The sequence below is a fragment of the Hypanus sabinus genome, chromosome 22, assembly GCF_030144855.1.
Source record: "Hypanus sabinus isolate sHypSab1 chromosome 22, sHypSab1.hap1, whole genome shotgun sequence".
In the NCBI taxonomy this organism is placed as follows: domain Eukaryota; kingdom Metazoa; phylum Chordata; class Chondrichthyes; order Myliobatiformes; family Dasyatidae; genus Hypanus; species Hypanus sabinus.
This window is the reverse complement of record NC_082727.1, coordinates 9,759,950-9,774,792: the sequence shown is the minus strand read 5'-3', so window position 1 is coordinate 9,774,792 and position 14,843 is coordinate 9,759,950. Positions and strand designations below refer to the sequence as shown.

The window sequence follows — 14,843 nt, the reverse complement described above, 5'->3', positions numbered from 1 at the left end:
AGCTCCCGAGCCTCCAGCTACTGTGTGCTCAGCCCAAGCTGACACATGACTGTCCTGCTAAATCCAGCTCAAACCGAGTCATCAGGTTTGCAGAGTCTGGCCTCATCAGCAACGACAATGAGATGGTGTACAGAGAGGAGGCAGAGTGGCGGGTAGGATGGTGCTAGCACAGCAACTTGTGTCTCAACGTGGACACTGACCAAAGAGATGACTGTGGCTTTAGGAAGGTGCAGGCTGACTGCTCCCCCCTTGTACATACATGGCTCCTCCAACGGACAGAGTTAGGAGCACCAAGTTTCTGGGAGTGCACATAACGAAAAATCTCACCAGATCTTTCAACACCATCTCTTCAGTCAAAGAAGTAGAGCAGTATCTCCACTTCCTGAGGAGACTGAGGTAAGTAAAGCTCTCCCTCTCCCTCCCCCTCCCCCATATCAACCAGTTTTTTCCGGAGCACCTTTGAGAGTGTCCTGACCAGCTTCATCACCATCTGGTAAGGGAATTGTCAGGCATCCGAACGCAAGATCCCACAAAGGATTGTGGGAATTGTCAGGCATCCAAACGCAAGACCCCACAAAGGATTGTGGCAATTGTCAGGCATCCGAACGCAAGACCCCACAAAGGATTGTGGGAATTGCCAAGCATCCGAACGCAGGACCCCACAAAGGATTGTGGGAATTGCCAGGCATCCGAACGCAAGACCCCACAAAGGATTGTGGGAATTGCCAGGCATCCGAACGCAAGACCCCACAAAGGATTGTGGGAATTGTCTGGCATCCAAATGCAAGACCCCACAAAGGATGGTGAGGATAGCTGAGGGGATCATTGGGGTCTCTCTTTCACCCATCCATGTACTGCACACACAGGGCCCACAGTGTTGTCAAGGATCCCACCCAACTGTTGCAAATCTCTTTGACGCCCGACCAGCAGGCAGGAGGTACCATAGTATCAGGACAAATACTGTTAGGATGGGAGACAGCTTTCCCCCGAGACCACTGAACTCCCTGCCACCACCTGGGTCTAATCTCTTCAGAAGAACTAGTAGCGTTATATCCGTAAACCTCTTGACTTGTTGAGATGTGATGCCAGGCAAATAGCCTCTTATCAATGTCAACAAGACAAAGGAGATGGTTTTCAGGTTCAGGAGAACTCACACCGGTCTCACCCCTCAGTGGCACAGCAGTGGAAACCACGAGCAGTTCCAGACTCCTGGGAATGCACGTCTCACACCCCTCATGGTCCCAGAGCACATCCTACACAGTCACCAACACCCCTACTTCCTGAGGAGGCTGAAAAGAGCCGGTCTTTGCACTTCAATACTCACAACCCTCTCCAGATGCACAGTAGGGAGCATCTTAACAAGCTGCATCACTGCTTGGTACGGAAACCGCCTTGCAGCAGACAGGAAGGCTTCCCAGTACGTCACCGGCACCAGCCTACCCACCATGTACACAGAAAGGCACCAGAAAAAGGCCAGTAACACCATGAAGGATCCCCCCCCCCAACTCTGCCCATGGACTGTTTGTCCCACTCCCATCAGGGAGAAGAGCACCTACACCAGGACCACCAGACTCAAAAACAGTTACTCTCCCCAAGCTGATCAACACCTCCCTCACTACAGCCATCCACCACACACATGCCCCCCCCCACCACCACTATTTTATCATTTCCTGTCAGTCATCTTATGTGACTCTCCTTCACATGCTCTACCAGTCTGTTGTCGCCAGGACAATCTTCTATGAGGTGGTGTGCTGGGGCAATGGCATCAACACGGGTGATGCCAACAGGCTCAATAAACTGATTAGAAAGGCCTGCTCTATTGTAGGAGTCAAACTGGACACACTGGAGGTTGTGGGAGAACACAGGACCCTACGGAAAATCCTGGCAATTCTGGATAATGTTTCTCACCCTCTGCATGTCACCTTAGCTGAACAGAGGAGCACTTTTAATTGTAGACTAAGACAACTGCACTGCTCCAAAGAGCACTATATGAGGTCACTCTTACTCTCTATAACGAGTCAACCTGTAGCTGGGGAAGTGATGACCCCTCCTGTTAGACTGTTTGAGGTAACTTATTTTTTATTCTTTCTTACTTCTCTTCTAATATTTGTGGACTTGTAATGCTACTGTGACACTATAATTTCAGTGTCGGAATCAATAAAGTATCTCTCTATCTATGCACAGACACTCCTGTACCAAACACCACTCTACGGACATAAATCAATCTAAACTGTTTCATGTATTTATATTCATTATGTTTTCTTGTTATTATTTTGTCTTTGTCTTCTTCTGTTCTTTTATGCTGCATCGGATCCGGAGTAACAATTATTTTGTTCCCCATTACACATGTACTGGAAATGATATTAAACAATATTGAATCTTGGAAATGCACCTTAGGCTAAATGCCAAAGTTTCTGGAATGTATTTTATTTGTTAATTTATGTGTGGTAATATTACTTTGTATTGTGGGTGAATTATGTGCACTGTTTGTGCATCTTGGCCCAGAGGAACGATGTTTCATTCGTGGTACAACAATGTTCTGTTTGGCGGTATGGTGATATTAGTTTGGTGATACGTGATGTTTCGCTTGGCGGTACAACAATGTTTTGTTTGTGGTACAGCGATGTTTCATTTGTGGTACAGTGATGTTTTCTCTGGCAGTACAGTGATGTTTCGTTTGTGGTACAGTGATGTTTTGTTTGTGGTACAGTGATGTTTTCTTTGATGGTACAGTGATGTTTCATTTGTGGTACAGCGATGTTTCATTTGTGGTACAGTGATGTTTTCTCTGGCAGTACAGTGATGTTTTGTTTGTGGTACAGTGATGTTTCGTTTGTGGTACAGCGATGCTTTGTTTGTGGTACAGTGATGTTTTGTCTGTGGTACAGTGATGTTTCGTTTGTGGTACAGTGATGATTTGTTTGTGGTGCAGTGATGTTTTCTCTGATGGTACAGCGATGTTTCATTTGTGGTACAGTGATGTTTTCTCTGGCAGTACAGTGATGTTTCGTTTGTGGTACAGTGATGTTTTCTTTGATGGTACAGTGATGTTTCATTTGTGGTACAGCGATGTTTCATTTGTGGTACAGTGATGTTTTCTCTGGCAGTACAGTGATGTTTTGTTTGTGGTACAGTTATGTTTCGTTTGTGGTACAGCGATGCTTTGTTTGTGGTACAGTGATGTTTTGTCTGTGGTACAGTGATGTTTCGTTTGTGGTACAGTGATGATTTGTTTGTGGTGCAGTGATGTTTTCTCTGATGGTACAGTGATGTTTTGTTTGTGGTACAGTGATGTTTTCTCTGATGGTACAGTGATGTTTCGTTTGTGGTACAGGGATGTTTTGTTTGTGGTACAGTGATGTTTTGTCTGTGGTACAGTGATGTTTCATTTGTGGTACAGTGATGATTTGTTTGTGGTGCAGTGAAGTTTTCTCTGATGGTACAGTGAAGTTTTGTTTGTGGTACAGTGATGTTTTCTCTGATGGTACAGTGATGTTTCGTTTATGGTACAGCGATGTTTTGTTTGTGGTACAGTGAAGTTTCTTTTGTGGTACAGTGATGTTTTGTCTGTGGTACAGTGATGTTTTGTTTGTGGCACAGTGATGTTTCCTCTGGTGGTACAGCAATGTTTTATTTGGCGGTATACATACACATGCATATAGTTAATTGACAATAGGCTTGAACTTGAGGGAGTTTGATTACCGGCCGCTTTACCAGTTTGGAGACACTGGAGACAGCAAGATTCAGGAATATAGACTAACACAAAACATTTGAGGAACTTAGTGGGTTGGGCAGCGTCTCTGGAGGGAAATGATCAGCCATTGTTTCAGGTAGAGAAACTGGACTCAGATGAAGTTCTCAACCTGAATGATGGACGTCCATTTTCCTGCTGTGCTGACTTCCTGCAGCCTTTTGTGTGTTGGTTGACAGTGTTTCATTGAGCAAACACTTTTCACCCCAATCTGCTTACGTTCACTTGAAATGTCATCTGACACACCCGTCCTCACGACATGCAACCTTTTCAGCTGAGTTGGAGTATAAACATTAGTCCATCAAATAAATTATTTGACATTGGTTCCCTACCCTAAGGCATAATCAGTATCACAAAAAAAGCAGCAACCTGCCTCGCTGTCGCCAGGAGGTACCGGGGCCTCAGGACCCACATCACCGGGTTCAGGTGCCACCCTCAACCATCAGGCTCTTGAACCAACCTTCACTCAGCTTCACATGATGTTCCCACAAGCTATGGACTGACATTCAGGAATCTTCATCTCACGTTCTCGATATTTATTGCTTATTTATTATTATTATTATTTTTTTTTTCTGTATTTGCCCGGTTTGTTATCTTTTGCATATTTCGCTGGCATTTTCTTTAATTGAATCTGTAAGGGTTATTATTCTATTCTGGATTTATTGAGTATGCCCGCAAGGCAGCAAATCTCAGGGTTGTATATGGTGACGTATATGTACTTTGATAATAAACTGGCTTTGAACTCTGACCTTTGTATTGTTGCCTGCACAGGGCAAAACAGCCCAAGGTGGAGCAAAGCCTGGTTTAATCAGGCAGCGTGTCGATGTGGAGGTGGAGAGGGCACGGGACAGGTGTGTCAGGATGCTGCCTGGATTAGAGGCTGGGTAGCCTTGGGTTGCTTTCTCTGGAGTGGCATAGAATTACGGGAGAGCTGATAGACATTTACAAGATTATGAGGCACAGATGGGAAGGCAGCTGCCATCTTTTCCATTAGAAACGTGTGGGGCAAATCTTTACATAGAAAGTGGTTGGTGCCGGGAATGTCCCTCTAATTTTTAGTAGTCAGTGTGCACAAAAATCTTATGTTGTGCAAATTTTTTTCCTGTGACCAAAGTAAGTGCGCACTGATTCACACATGGCACAGGTTATGTAAGTTTACAAAATATCTGACATAAAACTGCACAGAATAACAACAAAATAACATACATATTTAAGTCACTCAGTTATTTTTTCTCTCTCCTGTCTTTGGCATTCACCCATTCTTTGTAAACTCCATCTAGACCAGGGGTCGGCAACCCGCGGCTCCGGAGCCGCATGCGACTCTTTCATCTCTGTGCTGCAGCTCCCTGTGGCTTTGGAAAATAAATGATGAGTATTTAATTAAAATGTATTTTATGTTAGTTTGTTAGTTTTTGAAATGTAATTCTAAATTTGAAGATTATGGTGATCTTGAACAATCTAAATAAAACGTGTTTTTTGTTGCTATTAATATACGTCTCCACTGCCAATGCCTGACACCCGCCAGTGCGTGATTTCTTTAATTTTTCGATCCAAGGTAGGCTAACTATGGAGAGTTCTAAAAAAAGAAAAGTGACTGAAGAAAACAGAACGTTTAATGATACGTGGGCAGATTAATTTGCTTTCACTGCTGACGAGACTGGTTTACCGGTATGCTTAATATGCAATGAGAAACTAGCAAACAACAAAAAATCTAAAGTCGCAAGACATTTCCAGAATAAACACGCAGCCTCTGCTCAAAAATATCTGGATGGAGATGAGAGAAAAAAGCCGTTTTGGAACTGATGCGGAAGGTTGATCTGAGCAAAAATCATTTCAAGAAATGGATGAAGTCTGGAAAATCAACTACATATGCTAGTTTTGTTGCCGCTCAGGAAATAGTCAGGCACGGGAAGCAGCTTACAGATGGTGAATATATAAAAGAATCTTTCATTAAGATTTCAGAACATCTATTCACGGACTTTAAAAACAAGAGTGAAATTGTGCAGAAAATCAGGGATATGCCCCTCTCTGCAAAGACTGTCAAAGACAGAACCATAAAAATGGCAGAAGACATCACAAGACAGCAAATTAAAGACATCAATTCAGCTGTGGCCTACTCGATTGCCTGTGACGAGTTTAAAGACAAAGGTGATATTGAACAAATAGCGCTGTTCTGCCGGTATGTAAACTCTGCCGGGCCACAGGAAGAAATGATTGAGTTGATACCTCTAAAAGGCCAAACACGGGGGGAGGACATCTGTGAGGCTGTCTTGAATTGTTTAAGAGCCAAAGGAAAAAAGACCACCCACCTGGTGTCAGTAGCTACTGATGGGGCACCAAGTATGACAGGAGCGCACAAGGGATTTGTGGCTTTACTGCAGAAGTCGCTGGACAGAAAGCTGCTGACTTTTCACTGCATCTTGCACCAAGAGGTACTGTGCGCTCAAATATTTCCTCCGGAATGCACAGAAGTAATGGATGTTGTCATTCAGATTATCAATAAAATAATGGCAAAAAGTTTAAATCACCGTCAATTCCATTTGTTACTGGAGGAGCTGGAAAGCGCATATTCTGATCTCCTGCTGCACAACAAAGTCCGGTGGCTGTCCAGAGGGGAGGTGCTGAAATGCTTTGTCGCGTGTCTGGAAGAAGTGAAAACTTTCCTGGGCAGCAAAGGGCTCACCTTTCCTGAGCCGGAACAGCCAGAGTGGCTGGAAAAGCTACACTTCATGGTAGACATGACAGCGCACCTGAACACAGTGAACACAGCTCTTCAGGGGAAAGGACGCACAGCCCTGCACATGTTGGAGGATGTTTTGGCGTTGGAGCGCAAGTTGACAGTGCTTGCCAGAGATTTACAGAAAGGCACATTGTCTCACTTCCCCAATTTGAGAGAGTTCAAACAAGCTCACGACATGATAAATTCGGAGTATTTACATTCTGTAATCATCGCAATGCAAACATTGTTTGGGAAATGCTTCTGTGAGTTCAGAGAGGTAAAAAACACATTATCCTTTCCGGTCACTCCCCTAAGCATCAATCCATCCCTACTGAATACGACTGCATTGGCAGGTGTGAGTCAACCTGATCTTGAGATTGAACTGGCCGACATAGCCGACAAAGACATATGGGTGTCCAAGTTTAGACGCTTGACAGCAGACCTTGAAGATGTTGCCCGTCAGAAGGCCGTTCTTGCTCAGAATCACAAATGGAGTGATATTGAAAACCCCCTCTAACCGGACAAACTTGTGTTCGAAACATGGAATGCTATCCCCGACATTTATGTAAACATTAAAAAGTATGCACTTGGAGTCCTGTCGATCTTTGGATCCACATATGTATGTGAGCAGGTGTTCTCCAACATGAACTTTATTAAAAACAAACATCGCGCACGCCTCACAGATGACAGCTTGCGATCCTGTGTAAAGATGAAGGTGACGTCGTATAGCCCTGATGTGCAGACGCTGTGCGCTGAGGTCCAGGAGCAGAAATCCCATTAACCAAGTATGATAAATATTTTAATTGCCTATTATTTTATGTATATTCATATTTTTTCATTGTTCAGTGAAATAGTCCTTTTATTTTTCAGGCTGACAGCTGGCCGACGTTATTTTTGGTTTGCTGCTGGCGGACAATTTAAGTTCGGCGTTTTTCATAAATACAAGAAGGACTCAAATAGACATTGAGTATTTTACTTAAAAGTAACCTTCAACCCAACGTCTTTTTTCGGAGTTCAAAATGTTTTTGTTGCATGCAGAAATGTAATTTCGTTTTCTCTGCAGGAGTTCATCGATTTCATAAATGCAACACATTATAGTTTGTTTATACATAGCATAAAGGCAAAAAAAAACGTTGTATGCAGTGTTATTTCATTTTAAATGTCAAACGGGTTTTGTGGCTCCCAGTATTTTCTTTTCTGTGGGAAACGGGTCCAAGTGGCTCTTTCAGTGTTAAAGGTTGCTGACCCCTGAACTAGACTAATAGAACCTCCTTCCAATTGATACCTTTTGATTCTCATTAACATATCCAAATGACATTCACCTAAACGGTTTCACAGCTTGTTTTTGAGTTGATTCATTAGGCTAAAACCTCGTTCACAGTCCACACTAGATGTAAGAAAGGTTCCCCAATGTCCATCAACTGTGCAAGGTCGCAAAACTGTTCATTTTGAAGTACAAATTTGAACAAAGTTTGAAATCAGTTTGGATTTAATTTTTTCTTGCATGGAAAATTTGAAATCATTAAACTGTCTAACTATTACATTATTTTCAGCTAGAAAATCATGGTATTTTGGACATAAGGCATTAACTTGTTCATCACCAAATGTGAAGTCACAATCTACAATTGTCATTCTTGTACCGCATCTTCAGGAAACCTTTCTTCTAAGTGAACACAAAGACTATTTATAAAAGTCAACGGCGAACTTGTCTCTCCTGTGACGTTTTCAGTGTAGCAGTTTCTATTATTTTGTTAAGCCATTCAACTTTAAACAAATTTGCAGTTCTCTTGCGCTTCACGCCCTTCACTTCATTTGAATTCGACATAGTGAATCAATATTTTTTTCAATAAAAACTTAGTAAGCTATCTGCAGAATTTGAAACAGATCTTTGTAAACTTTACGATATGAACACTGTCCGCCAAAGATGGCTGCCGCTGTGATGCATCTGTACGAACCGGAACAGGAAAGGTGAGGTGACGTAAATTAGTGACGTGCATTCTGGTATTTGAAAAAAATGACTAACTAGTTAGCAGAAACGTTTAGCTAAAAGATTATTTTCAATAAGTATAATTATTAATCACTACATTATTTTAGGTAACTAACCTTTTGTGCGCACATTAATATCCTTTGTGCGCTGGTTGAAAAATGAGTTTGCGCGCGGACACGCGCACAGCCTAGAGGGGACATAGGTGCCTGGAATGCGCTGGAGTGGGTAGAAAATGGACCTAGAGTGGGCAGAAGAGATTAGTTGAGTTAGGTGTTTAATAAATTCAGTGCAACACCGTGGGTCGAAGGGCTTCTCCCCGGCTGTACTGTTCTGTGTTCAATTTCTTCCTAAATGAAGTTACCCGACCAGAAGAGGATTCATTTAATACTTCCATCATTTTCCTTTTAAATCAGACCTCTGGGGCAATCCCAGAGGGGAGGTAACACTAATACTGGGATCAGCCTCACTGTAATACAAATTGTATTCTTGTGCAGCTGTTAAATTCATCTTGAATTAAAAAGGGGGAACAGAAGCTGATTTAAAGCATGATCATTTGTCAGTTGAGGAGGTTTGGCTGGAAGGCTGGACGAGTGTGGAATCAGTTATTCTTTGAGCTTTGGACGAAGTGAGGCTCCTCTTTCTGATCATTAGGACAGTGCCTGAGGCTGAGGGATGTCATTAAAAACCGCCAGGTCTGCTGTATCCATGGGAGAACTGTTCACTCCTGACAAATCTGTCACATAGGATGTGAATTCCCTGGGACTGCAAGTGTAAGAGAGTGTCCTCCCCCGTTTCTAGGACATCCTTCTTTTCCTTTCCAGGACATCAGAGATATCTTCCTCCTTCAGAGAACAGGGGTTTCCCTGCTCCATCATTGATGCTGCCCTCTCTCACATCCACACTCATCCCATCTTCCCATTGCCTTAACAGGGAGAGAGTTCCGCTTGTTGCCACCTATCACCCCATGACCCTCTGCATCTAACGCACCATTCTCCACAACCTCCATTGTCTTCAAAGGGACCCTACCACCAAACGTTCTCCGCAGGGATTGATTTCTCTGAGATTCCCTTGTCCGTTCGCCCCTTCCCACTAATCTCCCTCCCGGCACTTATCCCTGCAAGTGGCCAAAGTGTTACACCTGCCCATACACCTCCTCCCTCACCTTCGTTCAGGGCCTCAAGCAGTCCTTCCAGGTGAGGCAACACTTCACCTGTGAGTTGGCTGGGGTTCTCTATTGTGTCCGGTGTTTCTGCTGTAGCCTCCTCTGCATTAGTGAGACCCATACTAGGTTGGGAGGTGGCTTCGTTCAGCACCTCCATTCTATTGTCCAGAAATGGATCTTCCTAGTGGCCAGTCATTTTAATTCCAATTCCCATTCCCATTTCAATATGGCCTACTCTTGTGCTAGGGTAAGGCCAACTAATAGCATGAATATTAATTTCTTCCAGTAACCCCTGCACAATTCTATTACCCTCTTTGGCCTTTTACCTTTTCTCTCCTGCCTATCACCTCCCCCTGGTTGTCATCCTTCCCTTTCTCCTGTGGTCCTATCACATTCCTTCCTCTCTAACCCTTTACCTGTCCCACCCTCCGGGCTTTACCTTCCATCCCCTCCCCCCACCTTCTCATTCTGGCATTTTCAGTCCTGAAGAAGGGCCTTGGCCTGAAGTGTTGACGGTTTATTCCTTTCCGTAGATACTGCCTGTCTTGCTGAGCTCCTCCAGCACTTTGTGTGCGTTTCCCTCCTCCCCCTGCCAGGGTCGTGCTGGTTATTACCATCAGCCTTAGTTCTTGGTTGAACTCCTTGTTGTCATTAAAGTCATTGAGTAACAGGTGAAACCCAGCATTAAAATCTGTAAGTATAGCCTTCCCCTGCCTGTAGTCTCTTGCCTTGAGCCTTTCAGAAAATGACTCTTTTCACCCTCATTTAGCAGAACACAAGTTTGTCTGTTTTGTCAAATTCTCACCAACCTCTGCTGCTTCAGTAACGGACCAGCTAACTGACTGGCCAATGATAGGCCCTCTCTTGAGATTGGCTGAAAATCACCCGGGGTAAAATGCAATCTGATTAATTGCGTGAACAAAGATATGTTAGCAGATTCTCTCCAAGATGCTGTGGTAATTCAAGCATGTTGAGAGGGTCCTGGAATGGTTTTATTAAGGGGCAAATAATTCTTTGTAAACATATCCCTGAATTTTGCAGGAAGGCATTAAGAAGCGTGTGGTGGCAAACCATTAATTCAAACGTGCGGATCTGATTTTACAATCAGTTTGTGGTGTATTCTGTTAACAAGGGCAAAGAGATATTTCAATTATGGACAAAGATGTTTTGAGATTTATCAGCAGCAGTGAAATTCCCCAGTAACAGTACTTTGTCACTATGTACTCTGACAGATCACTGAAACGAAAGCAATATTGAAATGAAGAAGGGTGTCGGCCCGAAATGTCAATTGTTTATTCCTCTCCGTGGATGCTCCCCGACCTGCTGAATTCCTCCCACATTTTGTGTGTGTCATTCTAGATTTCCTGCACCTGCACGAGTTCGTGTGTTGAGGAAATTCTTTGCTACGTCACATAATTTGTAGCTCTGTATGCAAAGGTCGATTGATGCATGAGCATTTACTTATTTTGAAGATGAGATTGATGAAACAGGTGGAGCACCCCTTATCTGAAAACACTAAATCCAAAAACTTCTGAAATTCGGAAGTTATTGAGCACTGACGTGATGCCACGCATGGAAAGTTCCACAAGGCACTGGGAAGCTTCTGAGCTGATGTGTGGGTCTGCACACCACAGTCGTTTCTGAGAAGTGACCTCACTGCCCTGAGTTGGGGTCCCGTTGGGGCCAGTTTGTTTTCAGCAGATATCATAGCTCAGTCTCTGCTGTGTGCTATAATGATGTTGTTGAAACTGTCAGTTACCCCTGTGGGGATTAGTGAAAAGAAAACAAGGAAGCATTTATGTTTATCTGTAACACAGAAAATCAAGTTGTTGGGAAATACTTGACAGCGGTGTAAACGTGAAGCTTCTGACAGAGGAGCATCAGAATTAGGTTTAATATCACGGCACGTGTCGTGAAATTAGTTAACTTCATGGCAGCAGTTCAGTGAAAAACATCATTATAGGGAGATAAAGAAAACTGTGGTGTTGAAAAGTACAATGTTGGATCGACCACCTGGAGAAACAAAATGTTAATGCTCCACGATGAAAGTTAATAAAAAACAGAAAACCTTTGCATGAAGTGAAAAATAAAGATCTCGATCGTGTATTGAAAGAGTAGATCGGTCAGCGTTGGAGGGAACGTATGCTGATCATGAAACAAGCAAAATCTATCACGATGAACTGAAAATTGAAAGTAGTTGCGAATATTCAGTCGGCTGTTTACAGATCTTTCTCTTCTTCCTATGGCATTATGTTTTTAAGGATTTTGTGGTGCTGAGGCATCTGTTGATCAGGAAGCAGCAGAGAAATTCATTGATGTGTTTGCCAAGGTCATCGGTGACAATGTACCTGCTCCCTGACGTTTCTCAGACATGTAGTTTGGTGCTCCATTTATCTTCTTTTGTAAGTGAAGATTATCATGTTTTTGTTGGTAATTACAACTCATTTTATTTTTGCAGGTAATCCGAATTTCATTTCTGGCTGAAGTCCCATGTTTGGGTGTAACATGACCAATGTTATTATTGTGTTAAACATAAAATGTTGACTTTTTACGCAGTTTTCATTACCTGTAATTAATTTCAACCTTTTATTTTTATACCTTACATAAAATCTAATCAAAAAGTAAAAGGCAAATACAGGGAACTGTGACCTTTTGATCATAGGTGGAGACTAAAGGCCTCTGTTGTTTGTTTTTGTTCAACAGCTGATTCAGGTTGTTGAACTCCCCGATGCAGTTTTCCTTACCCTACACCCATTATATTTTCATTATGCTAATGGTATGTCATAATCTTTATTGTTAAGTAAAATCAATGTGATGAGCAAGTGTAAGACAAAGACTGCTTACCAGTAGCACAAAAATCAGAAGTGGAGAGAGTGAGCAATTTCATGTTCCTGGGTGTCAAGATCTCGGAGGATCTAACCTGGCCCCAACATATCATTGCAGCTATAAAGAGAGCAAGACAGCAGCTATATTTCATTAGGGGTTTGAAAAGATTTGATTTGTCACCTGAAACATTTGAAAACTTCTACAGATGTACCATGGAGAGCACCTGACAGGCTGCAACACTGTCTGGTGTGGGGGGGCGGGCAGTGGGGAGGCTACTACACAGGACCGAAAGAAGCAACAGAGAGTTGTACAATTAGTCAGCTCCATTTTCGGTACTAGCCTCCATAGTATGCAAGACATCTTCAAGGAGCGATGCCTCAGAGAGACGGTGTTCATTATTAACGACCCCCATTACCCAGGATGTGCCCTCTTCTCATTGCTACCATCGGAAAGGAGGGAAAAGAGACTGAAGGTACACACTCAATGATTCAGGAACAGCTTTTTCCCCTCTGCCATTCAATCCTGAATGGACATTGAACCCATGAACAATCCCTCAATTTTTAAATGTACTATTTCTCTTTTGCACTATTTCAAACCTATATACACATATATACACACACTTACTGAAATTGATTTACTTATTTTTTCTTTCTATTTTAAAAGACCATAAGATATAGGAGCAGAATCAGGCCATTTGGCCCATCAAGTCTGCTCCACCATTTCATCGTGGCTGATCCAATTTACCTCTCAGCCCCAATCTCCTGCCTTCTCCCCGTATCCCTTCATGCCCTGACCAATCAAGAATCCATCAACCTCTGCCTTAAATGCGCCCAATGACTCGGCCTCCATGGACACCTGTGGCACCGAATTCTCTGGCTAAAGAAATTCCTCATCTCTGTTCTAGTAGGACAGCCCTCTATTCTGAGGCTGTGTCCTCTGGTCTTAGACTCCCCCACCACAGGAAACATCCTCTCCACATCCACTCTATCAAGGCCTTTCACCATTTGATAGGTTTCAATGAGGTCACCCCTCATTCTTCTGAATTCCAGTGAGTACAGGCCCAGAGACATCAAACGTTCTTCACATGACAAGCCTGGAATAATTTTGGTAAACCTCCTTTGAATCCTCTCCTGTGTCAGCAATCCTTTCTAAGAAAAGGGGCCCAAACCTGCTCACAACACTCCAAGTGAGTATTGTGCCTCATAAAGCCTCAACATTACATCCTTGCTTTTATATTCCAGTCCTCTTGAAATGAACATTAACATCGTATTTGCCTTCATCACCACAGACTCAACCTGCAAACTAACCTTTAAGGAATCCTGCACAAGGACTCCCAAGACCCTTTGCAACTCAGAATTTTGAATTTTCTCTTCACTTAGAAAATTGTCCATCCTTTTATTTCTTCTACCAAAGTGCATGACCATACACTTCCCAACACTGTATTCCATCTGCTGTTTCTTTGCCCATTCTCCTAATCTAATTCCTTCTGTAGCCTCTCTACTTCCTCAAAACTACCTGCCCCTTCATGTATCTTCATATTATCTGCAAAATTTGCAACAAAGCCATCAATTCCATCATCCAAATCATTGACATATAATGTAAAAAGAATCGGTCCCAACACAGACCCCTGTGGGACACCACTAGTCATGGGCACCAACCAGAAAAGGATCCCTTTATTTCCACTCTTTGCCTCCTGCCAATCAACCACTGCTTTATCCATGCTAGGATCTTTTCTGTAATACCATGGGCTTGTAGCTTGTTAAGCAACCTCATATGTGGCACCTCGTCAAAGGCCTTCTGTAAATTCAAATACGTAACATCAACCAGTTCTCCTTTGTCTATCCTGCTTGTTATTTCTTCAAAGATCTGTCAGGCAAGATTTTCTCTTGAAACCATGCTGACTATGACCTACTTTTATCATGTGCCTCCAAGTATCCTGAGACCTCATCCTTAATAAGCAACTCCAACATCTTCCCAACCACTGAGGTCAGACTAACTGGCCTAACACATCACAAACGAGAAAATCTGCAGATGTTGGAAATCCAAGCAACACACACAAAATGCTGGAGGAACTCAGCAGGCCAGGCAGGCATCAGTGGAAAAAAGTATAGTCGACATTTCAGGCCGAGACATCGGCTGTACTTTTTTCCATAGATGCTGCCTGGCCAGCCGAGTTCCTCCAGCATTTTGTGAGTGTTAACTGGCCTGTAGTTTCCTCTCTTCTGCCTCCCTCCCTCCTTGAAGTGTGGAGTGACATTTGGAATTTTCTAGTCTTCTGGAACCAGTTCAGAATCTCGTGATTCTTGGAGGATCATTACTAATGCCTCCACATTTTTTCCAGTCTGAAAAGTGGCCTATATGTAATACCCCGCACATTGGCCGTTCCCAGCTACTTTTA

The 14,843-nt window shown here is 43.1% G+C and overlaps 1 protein-coding gene across 5 annotated transcripts in view; it reads left to right on the top strand.

Annotated features, from left to right (window-relative positions):
* LOC132379315 (semaphorin-4G-like) overlaps window positions 1-14,843 on the top strand; it is a 232,914-nt gene that overhangs the window by 50,911 nt on the left and 167,160 nt on the right. The gene's annotated exons all lie outside the window — the stretch shown is intronic.